This window comes from Eriocheir sinensis, unplaced genomic scaffold (assembly GCF_024679095.1).
Source record: "Eriocheir sinensis breed Jianghai 21 unplaced genomic scaffold, ASM2467909v1 Scaffold712, whole genome shotgun sequence".
Classification (NCBI taxonomy): domain Eukaryota; kingdom Metazoa; phylum Arthropoda; class Malacostraca; order Decapoda; family Varunidae; genus Eriocheir; species Eriocheir sinensis.
In genome coordinates this window covers 220,001-235,123 of record NW_026112068.1, presented here as the reverse complement: position 1 = coordinate 235,123, position 15,123 = coordinate 220,001, and the positions used below count along the sequence as shown (strand labels likewise).

The 15,123-nt window shown below is 45.0% G+C and overlaps 1 long non-coding RNA gene across 1 annotated transcript; it reads right to left on the bottom strand.

Annotated features, from left to right (window-relative positions):
• Nucleotides 1-61: 61 nt before the first annotated feature.
• On the bottom strand, nt 62-3,714 carry LOC126994068 (uncharacterized). The gene is made up of 3 exons (XR_007748785.1): nt 2,716-3,714; nt 2,335-2,509; nt 62-1,213 (listed from the first exon to the last, which is right to left on the bottom strand). It is a non-coding gene; the product is annotated as an uncharacterized LOC126994068 (long non-coding RNA).
• Between the last annotated feature and the right edge of the window lie 11,409 nt (nt 3,715-15,123).

Sequence of the window (15,123 nt, the reverse complement as noted above, 5' to 3'; positions counted from 1 at the left end):
CTAGGAGGGTGAGCCACAGGGACAGCACTTGGACCAAACTGTAATTCAACTGTTGGAAAGTTGTGTTTAGTGGGTGCAACATCTGTGGTCATATGCCGGAGAGAGACAGAAGGGGAAGGAAGGAAAGTTTTGTTTAGTGGGTGCAACATCTGTGGTCATATGCCGGAGAGAGACAGAAGAGGAAAGGATTATAGGAGAAGGGAACAGACCCCAGGAGACGGGACACAACCCCCGATTAATACCTGGTACCCATTCACTGCTGGGTGGACAGGGGCGTAGGGTATCGGAAAAGCCGCCCAAATTTTTCCACTCTGCCCGGGAATTGAACCCGGGCTCTCTCAGTTGTGAGCCAAGTAATTTACCTGTACCATCCAGCAGGCATCCCAGTCCCTCAAATACATCAAAGAATTCCTCCAACATACCATTTGCACCATGAATTGTAGGCAATGTCCAGCGCACACCTGTGGTCGATGCATGTGTAGGCATTGGCACCCTTCAGCTGCATGGGCGGAACCTTAGACATCTGTGGGAGAGAGAGAAAGAGAGAGATTGACAAATAATATAGAGGGAGAGGAAGATAACAGCGAGATACAGGGATTTTAACACGATAAGGAGGTTAACCCGGTAGCAGCGACGGGCCAAATTTGTGGCTTTACCATGTAGCAGCGACAGGCCAAATTTGTACCATGATATAAACCCCCAAAAATAGATGATACATAATCTGATCGCAAATGCTTTGATATATATGAAATGGTTTGTGTGAGGGGCGATTTTTTCTCATTTTTCTCGCTTGGAGGGACCATTAAGAAACATGATCGCCACTGCTACTGGGTTAATATCTGTGTTTTTATGAGTGTTTTTTCAAGTTCATTGCGCAGAGGAAGGGTCAGACTACAACCAGGGTCATTAAACTACCCCTGGAAATGCCCAAAACGCCTATGAAAGCCTCGCCAAGTATTTTTTTCTACAACAAAGGAGACAGCTCAAGGGCACACACAAAAAAGGAAACTATATTGTCAATTATTGTCTATAGTGTCAATTCCTGTGCAGATGACAAAAACCTGGATCTTCAAGTCCCTCCCTGTCTTAGCCTGTGGGGGGAGTCTCAACGCCCTGCCCCTGCTGTGGGTGGTGTGGGGGGGTGTGGGGGTCTGGTGCAGGGCCCACAGCTCCACCGTCAGGCTCAGGGGGGAGTCTCCAGGTCCGACAGGTGCTGGGGGGGGAAGGAACCATATCAGAACACTCCTTACCCTGAGAGCATGTCAAGATACATAACACAGCAACATTCAGTAGATATGTGTCATTAAAACCTCTTGTAAACCCAGCCATTAAAACCTCTTGTAAACCCAGGCATTAAAACCTCTCTTGAACCCAGCCATTAAAACCTCTCTTGAACCCAGGCATTAAAACCTCTTGTAAACCCAGGCATTAAAACCTCTCTTGAACCCAGCTATTAAAACCTCTCTTGAACCCAGCTATTAAAACCTCTCTTGAACCCAGCTATTAAAACCTCTCTTGAACCCAGCTATTAAAACCTCTTGTAAACCCAGCTATTAAAACCTCTCTTGAACCCAGCTATTAAAACCTCTCTTGAACCCAGCTATTAAAACCTCTTGTAAACCCAGCCAGTAAAACCTCTCTTGAACCCAGCTATTAAAACCTCTCTTGAACCCAGCTATTAAAACCTCTCTTGAACCCAGCTATTAAAACCTCTTGAACCCAGCTATTAAAACCTCTCTTGAACCCAGCTATTAAAACCTCTCTTGAACCCAGCTATTAAAACCTCTCTTGAACCCAGCTATTAAAACCTCTTGTAAACCCAGCCATTAAAACCTCTCTTGAACCCAGCTATTAAAACCTCTTGTAAACCCAGCTATTAAAACCTCTCTTGAACCCAGCTATTAAAACCTCTTGAACCCAGCTATTAAAACCTCTTGTAAACCCAGCCATTAAAACCTCTTGAACCCAGCTATTAAAACCTCTTGTAAACCCAGCCATTAAAACCTCTCTTGAACCCAGCTATTAAAACCTCTTGTAAACCCAGCCATTAAAACCTCTCTTGAACCCAGCTATTAAAACCTCTTGTAAACCCAGCTATTAAAACCTCTTGTAAACCCAGCCAGTAAAACCTCTCTTGAACCCAGCTATTAAAACCTCTTGTAAACCCAGCTATTAAAACCTCTTGTAAACCCAGCCAGTAAAACCTCTCTTGAACCCAGCTATTAAAACCTCTCTTGAACCCAGCTATTAAAACATCTTGTAAACCCAGCCATTAAAACCTCTCTTGAACCCAGCTATTAAAACTTCTTGTAAGCCCAGCCATTAAAACCTTACCTTATCGCTTGTGTGAGTCCTCCCCTGCATAGGAACAGCCGCGTCATCCAGGGGTAGACCAGGGAATCAACCACTCACATCCACGGTAGACCAGGCAATCGACCACTCCTCCTGGGGCCGGTAGACCAGGAAATCAACCACTCAGCGGATGACCAGTGTTGTGTAGCTCTCCAGTCTGAAATCGAGGGAGTTTGTAACCTAACCGATCATGGATATTAATTAGTGTTTTTACTCAAAGACAAACTGTGTGCGATGAACATTCAGCGAGTCGGAAATAATCACTGGATATTTACGACACAATAACAAAAATATCTGACATCACACCTGAACCATTGGATACCTGTGACATTATCCATGAAGGCAATTAGGGCACTCACTCACCAGGACGTCTCAGAATAAGTGCGCCGAGGACTATTATCGAGGCTAACATGGCGGTAGTCCGGGGCGTGGAACCTCATCAACGGTAGCGGTGTGTTCTGTGGTTGAAGCTCGGCCGTGGAGGTTTCTTGGAGACTCGAGTGGATGTGGTAATGCCCGGGTGGAGCAGCAACGGCCGTAGAGGGTTGGGATGTACACTGTAGTCTTATGTATACTGTAGAGTCTTATACTGTAGAGTCTTCCATGGCAAACGTTGCCCGTTCTTTACTAACTAGAGAGAGAGAAAGACACAGAGAGATTGAGAGATAGAGAGACAGAGATTGAGAGACAGAGACAGAGATTGAGAGACAGAGACAGAGCAACACACACACACAGACGTACGCACAGTGCAGTGAGGGAGAATTAAGCAACACACACACACAGACGTACACAGTGCAGTGAGGGAGAATTAAGCAACACACACACACAGACATACACAGTGCAGTGAGGGAGAATTAAGCAACACACACACACAGACGTACACAGTGCTGGGAGGGAGAATTAAGCAACACACACACACACACAGACGTACACAGTGCTGGGAGGGAGAATTAAGCAACACACACACACACACAGACGTACACAGTGCTGGGAGGGAGAATTAAGCAACACACACACACACAGACGTACACAGTGCTGGGAGGGAGAATTAAGCAACACACACACACAGACGTACACAGTGCTGGGAGGGAGAATTAAGCAACACACACACACAGACGTACACAGTGCTGGGAGGGAGAATTAAGCAACACACACACACAGACGTACACAGTGCTGGGAGGGAGAATTAAGCAACACACACACACACACACACAGACGTACACAGTGCTGGGAGGGAGGAAGGACAGGCAGCATGGCGGTACATTGTTTATTACGGAACGAAATTCGCGTTACAGCTGCAAGGTGCTCTCAACCACAATGCCTTACAAAACCAGCAGTAGTTACCTCCTCCTGCTGCAGCGACCTCCCAAGACGGAGGGCCCCAGACCCCGCCCAGCGAGATGCGCCTCCCAGCCACCTGGTCAAAGCCTGGTCAACCAGTCAGCCAGAGAGGTGCGCCCCCGCCGACAGGGCCCAGAAGCCTTCCGCATCGGGCGGGTCACCACAGCCGCCTCTTCTTGCTGCTCAGGAACACAACAGGCTAAAAGGCAACAGTTACACACACGGACATATAAAAAAAAGAAATCCTAACCGACATCTCAGAGGGAGACGCCCAAAGGCGGCAGACTCAAACGCAGAACGGAAAACACCCGTTCTGTGAAAGAGCCAACCGTTGTACCCCTAACACCCTAGGCCCCACCAGCCTCCTCCTGTGAGGAAAACTGGTCCTCAGTTTGGGCAGCTCGTAAGAGCTACCCTGGCAAAGCTGTAACACAGACTGGCCCGTACAACTCCGCCGCCTAAACTAACACCTTGCCAGACCTCCCTACGGGAGAATCTGACATCTATCTGCGCGTCTTTCAAGCGTTGCTCCGACTCCCTACCCGCCCGACCACCCGTCCGCCCGCCCGTTCCCACGTACGCCCGCCCGTCCGCCCATCCGCCCCCCGCCCCCTACCCGCCCGCAAGCGTGCGAGCAGAGGTACGACGAGCGTCAGTGCGGCGGAACGTAGCTGGGACGGGTTCCGGTTTTCATGCGTGTGGCCGTACGGTTCAGCGTAGACGCTGCTGCCTGCCTACCTGACCGAGGGTGGGGTGCCCGCCCGACAACCTGACCGCAAGGTGGCCTGCCTACCTATCTGATGGCCCGACTGACAGCCTGACCGCCAGATAGCTTGCCTGTCACCTGCTAGCCTGACTGCCAGGTGGCACACCCGCCCGTCGGCCTGATGGACAGACAGTCACGCCCATGCCTTCCTGACACAGTGATTAGCTAAGTCCCCCGCCAACACCCCACACAAAAAAAAGACACTCACACAAAAAAAAAACTCACACCCTACATAACCTGCACCGTGGTGCTACCCCAAACCTCAGCAGCTCCGCGTTGCACACCGCCACCGCCGTTGGTCGCCCGGCAGCATCCACCCAGCAGGGACAACAGCTAAAGAGCTAGGGAGGAAGGGGGTTATGGGGAAAAAAACATACATAGAAATGAAATCCTAGCAGTCACACAGCAACACACAGCAAAAGGTCAAACACACGGCAGGCCTGCCATCACACACACAAACACACACAGCACACACTAAACCAAATACCGTGGATATACCGTAGTGACGTGAAGTGATGTCCCTGCTACGCGCCTCCGGACTGCCACACACACACACACGCTAGCTATTGGGTATAAACACACGGGAAAAAGGCATAGAAAAAAAGACATCCTAAATAAAATAACACACACAAGCACTCAGCGGGGGTTTGGGGAGGCAGACGGAGGAGGGCCAGTTGGCATGGGAAAGGGGAATCGCCCTGCCCAGGAGATGGATATAGTCTTGGCACCCCCCCCCTGGCGTGAAGGTTACCCAACACACCAGGCGGTAAGGCTCGACACAACCCAAATCCCAGGAGGCTCATCCCCCAACCCACTTCCAGCCCACCAACCATTCTACCCCACCCTCCTTACCCACTAAGTACCCACAGACATACACCAAAAAAAAGACTCCACTCCCATCAGACTCCTTGGAAGAAGGCAGCCTGATCCACCTAATAAAAAAGCCAGGCTCAACCTTACGGAAGAGTCTGGCAAAACGTCGGCGGAGACAACGCGAAAGGCAACGCCTGGCCAAGCAGAGCCCGACCGCTCTGACCCCCGGAAGAGAGGCCAGAGTAGCTAGAGTCGGCTTCCTCCTACGGAGAAAACCGACAAAAAAAACTTCAGACATCTCGGAGGGAGACCGTCTGAAGGTGGAAGACTCAAACGCAGAACGGAATCACACCCGTTCTGTGAAAGAGCCAACCGTTGTTACACCTAACACCCTAACACCCTAACACCCTACACCAGCTAAACAAACACCCTACACCCTGACGTGCTGCTCCCGCGCTGCGCCGATGCTCTCCACTTACGCGCCTCTGAAAGAACAAGACCGACTTAGACACAACCCAGGAGACAGTGACGGAGAATTAGACACAAGATGAAAATTATACAAGAGCAACAGTATTTAATGATCTCGTTATTTGACTGATTATCATTTCATTACTATTATTGGTATTGTTATATTCATTACTATTATTGGTATTATTATATTCATTATTATTATTGGTATTATCATAATCATTATCATTGTTTACCTGGGCGCCAGAGGATACAGGCAAAGGGTGACACACACGGCCACCTCCATCAACGTGTCTCTCCAGGCGGGGCAACACACTGGAAGTACAGGGAGACTCAGACATGCGGAGAGGCAGCGGCAGAGACATCCAGACATCTTGGCTCAGACACAGGTGGCTGCTCCATTAACCCGGTAGCAGCGACGGGCCAAGTTTGTGGCTTTACCGTGTAGCAGCGATGGGCCAAGTTTGTGCCATGATATTTAAACCCCCAAAATAGATGATGCATAATCTGATCACAAATGCTTTGATATATATTATGAAATGGTTTGTGTCCAAACTCCTTATGCAAGAGTTAAGAACATAAGGAGTCTGCAAGAGGCTGGTTAGGCTATACAAGGCCATGGCTTTATCTAACCTCTTCTTGAATGTATCTATGGTATTGGCACCCACAACATGGCCCCCAAGCCTGTTCCACTCATCCACCACTCTGTTAGTAAACCAATTCTTGCCTATGTCTTTGTTGAATCTGAATTTGTCTAACTTAAAACCATTGCCACGCGTCCTACCTGGCTCTTTTACTATCAAAATCTTATTGACATCCCCTTTATTAAATCCCTTCATCCATTTATACACTTCGATCAAGTCTCCTCGCAACCTTCGCCTTTCTAGCGAGTGTAGATTTAACTGCTTCAGCCTGTCTTCATAAGGCAAGTTTCTCACCCCCTGAATCATCTTTGTCATCCTCCTCTGTACAGATTCTAACACCTTGATATCCATTCTATAGTAGGGGGACCAGAACTGAACCGCATAATCGAGATGAGGTCTAACTAGTGCTAAGTAAAGTTTGAGGATGACTTCAGCGCTCCTATTGCTTACGCTCCTTGAGATGAAACCAAGTACTCTGTTGGCCCAATTTTTGGCCTGAATGCATTGAGCCCTAGGACGGAGGTCAGCGCTCACTAGGACTCCTAAGTCTCTCTCAAGCCCAGACCTGCTTAGAGGAGTGCCATTTAAGGAGTAATTGTGTGAGGGGTTGTTCCTGCCTACACTCAGAATGCTACACCTCCCGACATTGAATTCCATCTGCCACTTCCCCGCCCAATCATATAGTCTGTCAAGCTCATCCTGGAAAACGGTAGCGTCCCTGTCTGATTGGGTTACACTACTGATCTTGGTATCATCTGTGAACTTGCTGACATCACTACTAATTCCTGTGTCCGAGTCATTGATGTAAATAATAAAAAGCAGAGGACCCAGCACCGACCCCTGAGGGACTCCACTCATAACACTGCCCCATTCAGATTTCCTACCATTGATTTGCACTCTGCTTCCTACCACTGAGCCACGCCCTGATCCAGTTCAAAACTTTACCAGCTACGCCGTGAGCCTGTAATTTTAGTAATAGCCGGTGATGAGGGACTTTGTCGAACGCTTTACTGAAATCTAGATACAATATGTCATAGTTTTCATCTCGGTCAACCGCCTCTATTACTTTAGTGTAGAAGGACAACAGGTAAGGCAAGACCTATCCTTTGTGAACCTATGCTGTGAATCATGAATTAAATTATGCTTTTCTAGATGGTCCAGAATGCTCCCGGCTATAATTTGTGGCTTTACCGTGTAGCAGCGACGGGCCAAATTTGTGGCTTTACTGTGAAGCAGCGATGGGCCAAATTTGTGGCTTTACTGTGAAGCAGCGATGGGCCAAATTTGTGGCTTTACTGTGTAGCAGCGACGGGCCAAATTTGTGCCATGATTTAAACTCCCCAAAATAGATGATGCATAATCTGATCACAAATGCTTTGATATATATTATGAAATGGTTTGTGTGAGGGTGATTTTTTTAATTTTTCTCGCTTGGAGGGACCATTAAGAAACATGATCCCTGCTGCTACCACCTCTACCGGGTTAAGGTCAACAAAATTGTAATGCCAAAATTTAATTAAGTACGGGAAAGATAGAAATTAGGGAGGATAAGTAGTTTTAAGTATTTTTAAGAATGTATAAATTCCATCTCTGTCTCTTCCATACTTAATTGAATTTTTCTTAAACTAAAAATGGTCAAATCATCACTGATCTCCTCTATTATGCATATATAATCATTTTTGCAATTCCTAACATTATATACTCATTTAAATAATTTTTCACACATATATAAATACTACTCTTACATATACCCAATACTGTCCAACCCCTTATGCAAGAGTTAACCAGCATCTTCATTCTTTCATTCCTATACTGTCCAACCCCTTATGCAAGAGTTAACCAGCATCTTCATTCTTTCATCCCTATACTGTCCAAACCCATTATGCAAGAGTTAACCAGCATCTTCATTCTTTCATCCCTATACTGTCCAAACCCATTATGCAAGAGTTAACCAGCATCTTCATTCTTTCATCCCTATACTGTCCAAACCCATTATGCAAGAGTTAACCAGCATCTTCATTCTTTCATCCCTGTGCTGTCCAAACCCATTATGCAAGAGTCAACCAGCATCTCCACTCTTTCATCCCTATACTGTCCAAACCCATTATGCAAGAGTTAACCAGCATCTCCACTCTTTCATCCCTATACTGTCCAAACCCATTATGCAAGAGTTAACCAGCATCTTCATTCTTTCATCCCTGTGCTGTCCAAACCCATTATGCAAGAGTCAACCAGCATCTCCACTCTTTCATCCCTATACTGTCCAAACCCATTATGCAAGAGTTAACCAGCATCTTCATTCTTTCATCCCTATACTGTCCAAACCCATTATGCAAGAGTTAACCAGCATCTTCATTCTTTCATCCCTATCCTGTCCAAACCCATTATGCAAGAGTTAACCAGCATCTCCACTCTTTCATCCCTATACTGTCCAAACCCATTATGCAAGAGTTAACCAGCATCTTCATTCTTTCATCCCTGTGCTGTCCAAACCCATTATGCAAGAGTCAACCAGCATCTCCACTCTTTCATCCCTATACTGTCCAAACCCATTATGCAAGAGTTAACCAGCATCTTCACTCTTTCATCCCTGCTGTCCAAACCCATTATGCAAGAGTCAACCAGCATCTTCACTCTTTCATCCCTATACTGTCCAAACCCATTATGCAAGAGTTAACCAGCATCTCCACTCTTTCATCCCTATACTGTCCAAACCCCTTATGCAAGAGTTAACCAGCATCTTCATTCTTTCATCCCTGTGCTGTCCAAACCCATTATGCAAGAGTCAACCAGCATCTCCACTCTTTCATCCCTATACTGTCCAAACCCATTATGCAAGAGTTAACCAGCATCTTCATTCTTTCATCCCTGTGCTGTCCAAACCCATTATGCAAGAGTCAACCAGCATCTCCACTCTTTCATCCCTATACTGTCCAAACCCATTATGCAAGAGTTAACCAGCATCTTCACTCTTTCATCCCTATACTGTCCAAACCCCTTATGCAAGAGTTAACCAGCATCTTCATTCTTTCATCCCTGTGCTGTCCAAACCCATTATGCAAGAGTCAACCAGCATCTCCACTCTTTCATCCCTATACTGTCCAAACCCATTATGCAAGAGTTAACCAGCATCTTCATTCTTTCATCCCTGTGCTGTCCAAACCCATTATGCAAGAGTCAACCAGCATCTCAACTCTATCAACACTATACTGACCAAACCCATAATGCAAGAGTCAACCAGAATCTTCACTCTTTCATCCCTATACTGTCCAAACCCATTATGCAAGAGTAAACCAGCATCTTCATGCTTTCATACCTGTGCTGTCCAAACCCATTATGCAAGAGTCAACCAGCATCTCCACTCTTTCATCCCTATACTGTCCAAACCCATTATGCAAGAGTTAACCAGCATCTTCATTCTTTCATCCCTGTGCTGTCCAAACCCATTATGCAAGAGTTAACCAGCATCTTCATTCTTTCATCCCTATACTGTCCAAACCCATTATGCAAGAGTTAACCAGCATCTCCACTCTTTCATCCCTATACTGTCCAAACCCATTATGCAAGAGTTAACCAGCATCTTCATTCTTTCATCCCTGTGCTGTCCAAACCCATTATGCAAGAGTCAACCAGCATCTCCACTCTTTCATCCCTATACTGTCCAAACCCATTATGCAAGAGTCAACCAGCATCTTCACTCTTTCATCCCTATACTGTCCAAACCCATTATGCAAGAGTTAACCAACATCTTCATTCTTTCATCCCTGTACTGTCCAAACCCATTATGCAAGAGTCAACCAGCATCTCTACTCTTTCATCCCTATACTGTCCAAACCCATTATGCAAGAGTTAACCAACATCTTCATTCTTTCATCCCTGTGCTGTCCAAACCCATTATGCAAGAGTCAACCAGCATCTCCACTCTTTCATCCCTATACTGTCCAAACCCATTATGCAAGAGTTAACCAACATCTTCATTCTTTCATCCCTTACACTGGTAAACTCTGGGGCACCCTTCCTGTGTCTATATCTCCTCCTGCCTTCGACTTGAATTCTCTCACGAGGAATGACGTATCGAGACGCCTCTCCTCCCGAAACTGACCTCCCTTTCAGCCGCTCATAACTTTTGTTTCTGAAGGAGCGAATTAACCCAAGAACATCGGCAGACCCTTTTCTGGGCTTTCACGAGTCATGGCCGTGGTATGGTGGACCCTAAAAAGGGCTCGCCATAAATCCCCTGATTCAAGCTAATTGTAGGCGGTTGTGGCATACCGCAACCCACCATGCATGACAAGTGAGTGTTTTCTACTAAACTTGGTGGAAATGCTTACCGGTCTCCCCAGCTGAAGAGGTCACGGACAGAGGAGGTCATGTGCGCCTCCCCAAGCCCATGTCCCCCGGCGTCCATCTCCCGGAACACTGCCACACAAACAAACGCTAGCTATGGGTATAAAAAAAGATTACGTGCAAAAAGTTCACACACAAAAAAATACATCCTAACAAAATAATAGTGCGAAGGCATAACGCCAACGCACACACACACACAATCATACGACAGGCCTGCCATTCACACACAGACGCACACACAAGAGAACCCACTTAACCAAACCGTTGGTGTCGTCGCGATGAGTCCTCTGCATGGTCCGTCCGCGGCATCCTGCAAAAACAGAGAGGCATATTAGAAAAGGGAACATTAAGGGCCGCTTCCACAGTCCATCACAATCTTTGTAACACTCCCGAACCAAGCTATAGAATCCCATACTGTTCAAAATGGCGCGGTCTTCGATGACACACTAAATACACAGAGCTTTTCCTGTATTGTGTCGTCAAATTTGTGGACTTGAATATAAACAGGATCTCAGCTTACTCATCTCCCTTCTCTTCCCTTTCCTTCATATCATAAACACAGCTTTTCCTGTATAGTCTTGTCAAATTTGTGAACTTGAATATAAACAGGATCTCGGCTCACTCGTCTCCCAATCTCATCTCCCTTCTCTTCCCTTTCCTTCGTATCATGACAATATAAGACCTTTCCTGTATAGTCTTGTCAAATTTGTGAACTTGAATATAAACAGGATCTCGGCTCACTCGTCTCCCAATCTCATCTCCCTTCTCCTCCCTTTCCTTCGTATCATGACAATATAAGACCTTTCCTGTATAGTCTCGTCAAATTTGTGAACTTGAATATAAACAGGATCTCGGCTCACTCATCTCCCAATCTCATCTCCCTTCTCCTCCCTTTCCTTCGTAGCATAAACACACAAGACCTTTCCTGTATAGTCTCGTCAAATTTGTGAACTTGAATATAAACTCCAGACACCGTACAAGGAAATTTCGAAGGCTCTGGTATTGGTTTCGGAGCTTACTAACCCATCATGAGGAACTGTGAAACTGGGCCTTAGACACAGATGCAGAATTATAGCCATGCAAAAGGCAAATTACTTATATATAGTACATGAAACTGGCCATCACGGGGAGTTAACTTATGGCAAAATATATTACTAACCCCGGAAATTAAGTGAGACTGAAAATTTAAAGAAGCATTATGTGAGAGCACCGTGCACGGCTTAGTAACAAGGATTTCGGTTAATTTACATTCACGTACGGATTGAGATATCGGCAAGGCTTGAAGCTGCCGATATCTTTACATGGAAGAGGCGCCTGGCTGGGACCGACCATTATACAGTGACAAAGCAAACTAGGACTGACAATTATACAGTGACAAAAACTAGGATTGACAATTATACAATGACAAAAACTAGGATTGACAATTATACAGTGACAAAACAAACTAGCAAGCAGAGCCGGACACCACAAACACACTGGAAAGAACCTTGAGCAAAAGATAACTTAGACATTAATTAAAAGGAAGGAAGGGATGAAGATAGACAGAGGAGGAGGAAGAGAGAGAATGGACGATAGGAAATTGGATGCAAGATTTGACCGCCAGAAAGAACGTCACTCAAAGGATAACTTAGACATTAATTAAAAGGAAGGAAGGGATGAAGATATATATATAGAGAGGAGGAGGAGGAGGAGGAGAGAGAATGAACGAATGGAAATGGGATGCAAGATTTGACCACCAGAAAGAATTATAAACGTTAATTAAGCAAAAGATAACTTGGACTTATTAAAAGAAAGGAAGGGATGAAGAAAGACAGAGAGGAGGAGGAGGAGGAGGAGGAGGAGGAGAGAGAATGAACGAAAGGAAATGAGATGCAAGATTTGACCACCAGAAAGAATTATAAACGTTAATTAACCAAAAGATAACTTGGACTTATTAAAAGAAAGGAAAGGATAAAGAAAGACAGAGAGGAGGAGGAGGAGGAGGAGGAGAGAGAATGATCGAACGAAAGGAAATGAGATGCAAGATTTGACCACCAGAAAGAATTATAAACGTTAATTAAGCAAAAGATAACTTGGATTTATTAAAAGAAAGGAAGGGATGAAGAAAGACAGAGAGGAGGAGGAGGAGGAGAGAGAATGAACGAAAGGAAATGAGATGCAAGATTTGACCACCAGAAAGAATTATAAACGTTAATTAAGCAAAAGATAACTTGGACTTATTAAAAGAAAGGAAGGGATGAAGAAAGACAGAGAGGAGGAGGAGGAGGAGGAGGAGGAGAGAGAATGGACGATAGGAAAATGAGATGCAAGATTTGACCACCAGAAAGAATTATAAACGTTAATTAACCAAAAGATAACTTGGACTTATTAAAAGGAAGGATGGAATGAAGATAGACAGAGGAGGAGGAGGAGGAGGAGGAGGAGGAGGAGGAGGAGCAGAGAGAATGAACGAAAGGAAATGAGATGCAAGATTTGACCATTAGAAAGAACGTCACGCAAAAGATAACTTGGACTTATTAAAAGAAAGGAAGGGATGAAAAAAGACAGAGAGGAGGAGGAGGAGGAGAGAGAATGAACGAAGGGAAATGAGATGCAAGATTTGACCACCAGAAAGAATTATAAACGTTAATTAAGCAAAAGATAACTTGGACTTATTAAAAGAAAGGAAGGGATGAAGAAAGACAGAGAGGAGGAGGAGGAGGAGGAGAGAGAATGAACGAAAGGAAATGAGATGCAAGATTTGACCACCAGAAAGAATTATAAACGTTAATTAAGCAAAAGATAACTTGGACTTATTAAAAGAAAGGAAAGGATGAAGAAAGACAGAGAGGAGGAGGAGGAGGAGAGAGAATGATCGAACGAAAGGAAATGAGATGCAAGATTTGACCACCAGAAAGAATTATAAACGTTAATTAAGCAAAAGATAACTTGGACTTATTAAAAGAAAGGAAGGGATGAAGAAAGACAGAGAGGAGGAGGAGGAGGAGAGAGAATGGACGATAGGAAAATGAGATGCAAGATTTGACCACCAGAAAGAATTATAAACGTTAATTAAGCAAAAGATAACTTGGACTTATTAAAAGGAAGGAAGGGATGAAGATACAGAGAGGAGGAGGAGGAGGAGGAGGAGAGAGAATGAACGAATGGAAATGGGATGCAAGATTTGACCACCAGAAAGAATTATAAACGTTAATTAAGCAAAAGATAACTTGGACTTATTAAAAGAAAGGAAAGGATAAAGAAAGACAGAGAGGAGGAGGAGGAGAGAGAATGATCGAACGAAAGGAAATGAGATGCAAGATTTGACCACCAGAAAGAATTATAAACGTTAATTAAGCAAAAGATAACTTGGACTTATTAAAAGAAAGGAAGGGATGAAGAAAGAGAGAGGAGGAGGAGGAGGAGAGAGAATGAACGAAAGGAAATGAGATGCAAGATTTGACCACCAGAAAGAATTATAAACGTTAATTAAGCAAAAGATAACTTGGACTTATTAAAAGAAAGGAAGGGATGAAGAAAGACAGAGAGGAGGAGGAGGAGGAGAGAGAATGAACGAAGGGAAATGAGATGCAAGGTTTGACCACCAGAAAGAATTATAAACGTTAATTAAGCAAAAGATAACTTGGACTTATTAAAAGAAAGGAAAGGATGAAGAAAGACAGAGAGGAGGAGGAGAGAGAATGAACGAAAGTAAATGAGATGCAAGATTTGACCACCAGAAAGAACGTCACGCAAAAGACAACTTGGACTTATTAAAAGGAAGGAAGGGATGAAGACAGAGGAGGAGGAAGAGGAGGAGAGAGAAAACTGAAGAAAAACGAGGAATCAGAGAAAATGGGTCAAAGAGAAAACAAGGAAATGAAAAAAGGAAGGAAGGAAACATTCAATCATTAAATTAAAGGTGTTAGAACTATTGCTTCAAGGGAAACGGATGAGTTAAATTGTAAGTGTTGCTCTAATATAAATAACTTGATATATTACACGGAGGTGGTGCCCCGCTCTACCAACGATAATCCATCCTCACTAACACACTGAACCAAGCACAATATCATCGCCGCTATTAAAATGACACACTCCTTATGTCCTTTATACAGCATTTCTTGACCTAAATTGACCTATCTTTGTGTGACTCTTCGTGATGTCTCCCACTCCTGGCCCGGCATCCCAGTCTCCAGTTTTGAGGTTGTTATCAGTGCGGTCGCCCAATGTGTCAGGCCTCCGCTCCCGGGTGTGTGGGACAAGACACAGGCGCGCTCCCCCATGAGTCAGGCTTTCGTCACGGCAGCTCCTGGGTGTGGGGGGAGGCAGAACACAAGAGATATAGGAGGCATTCCATATGACACGAGAATCTGTTACCTACACCTTGCCCCTCTCTCTCTCTCTCTCTCTCTC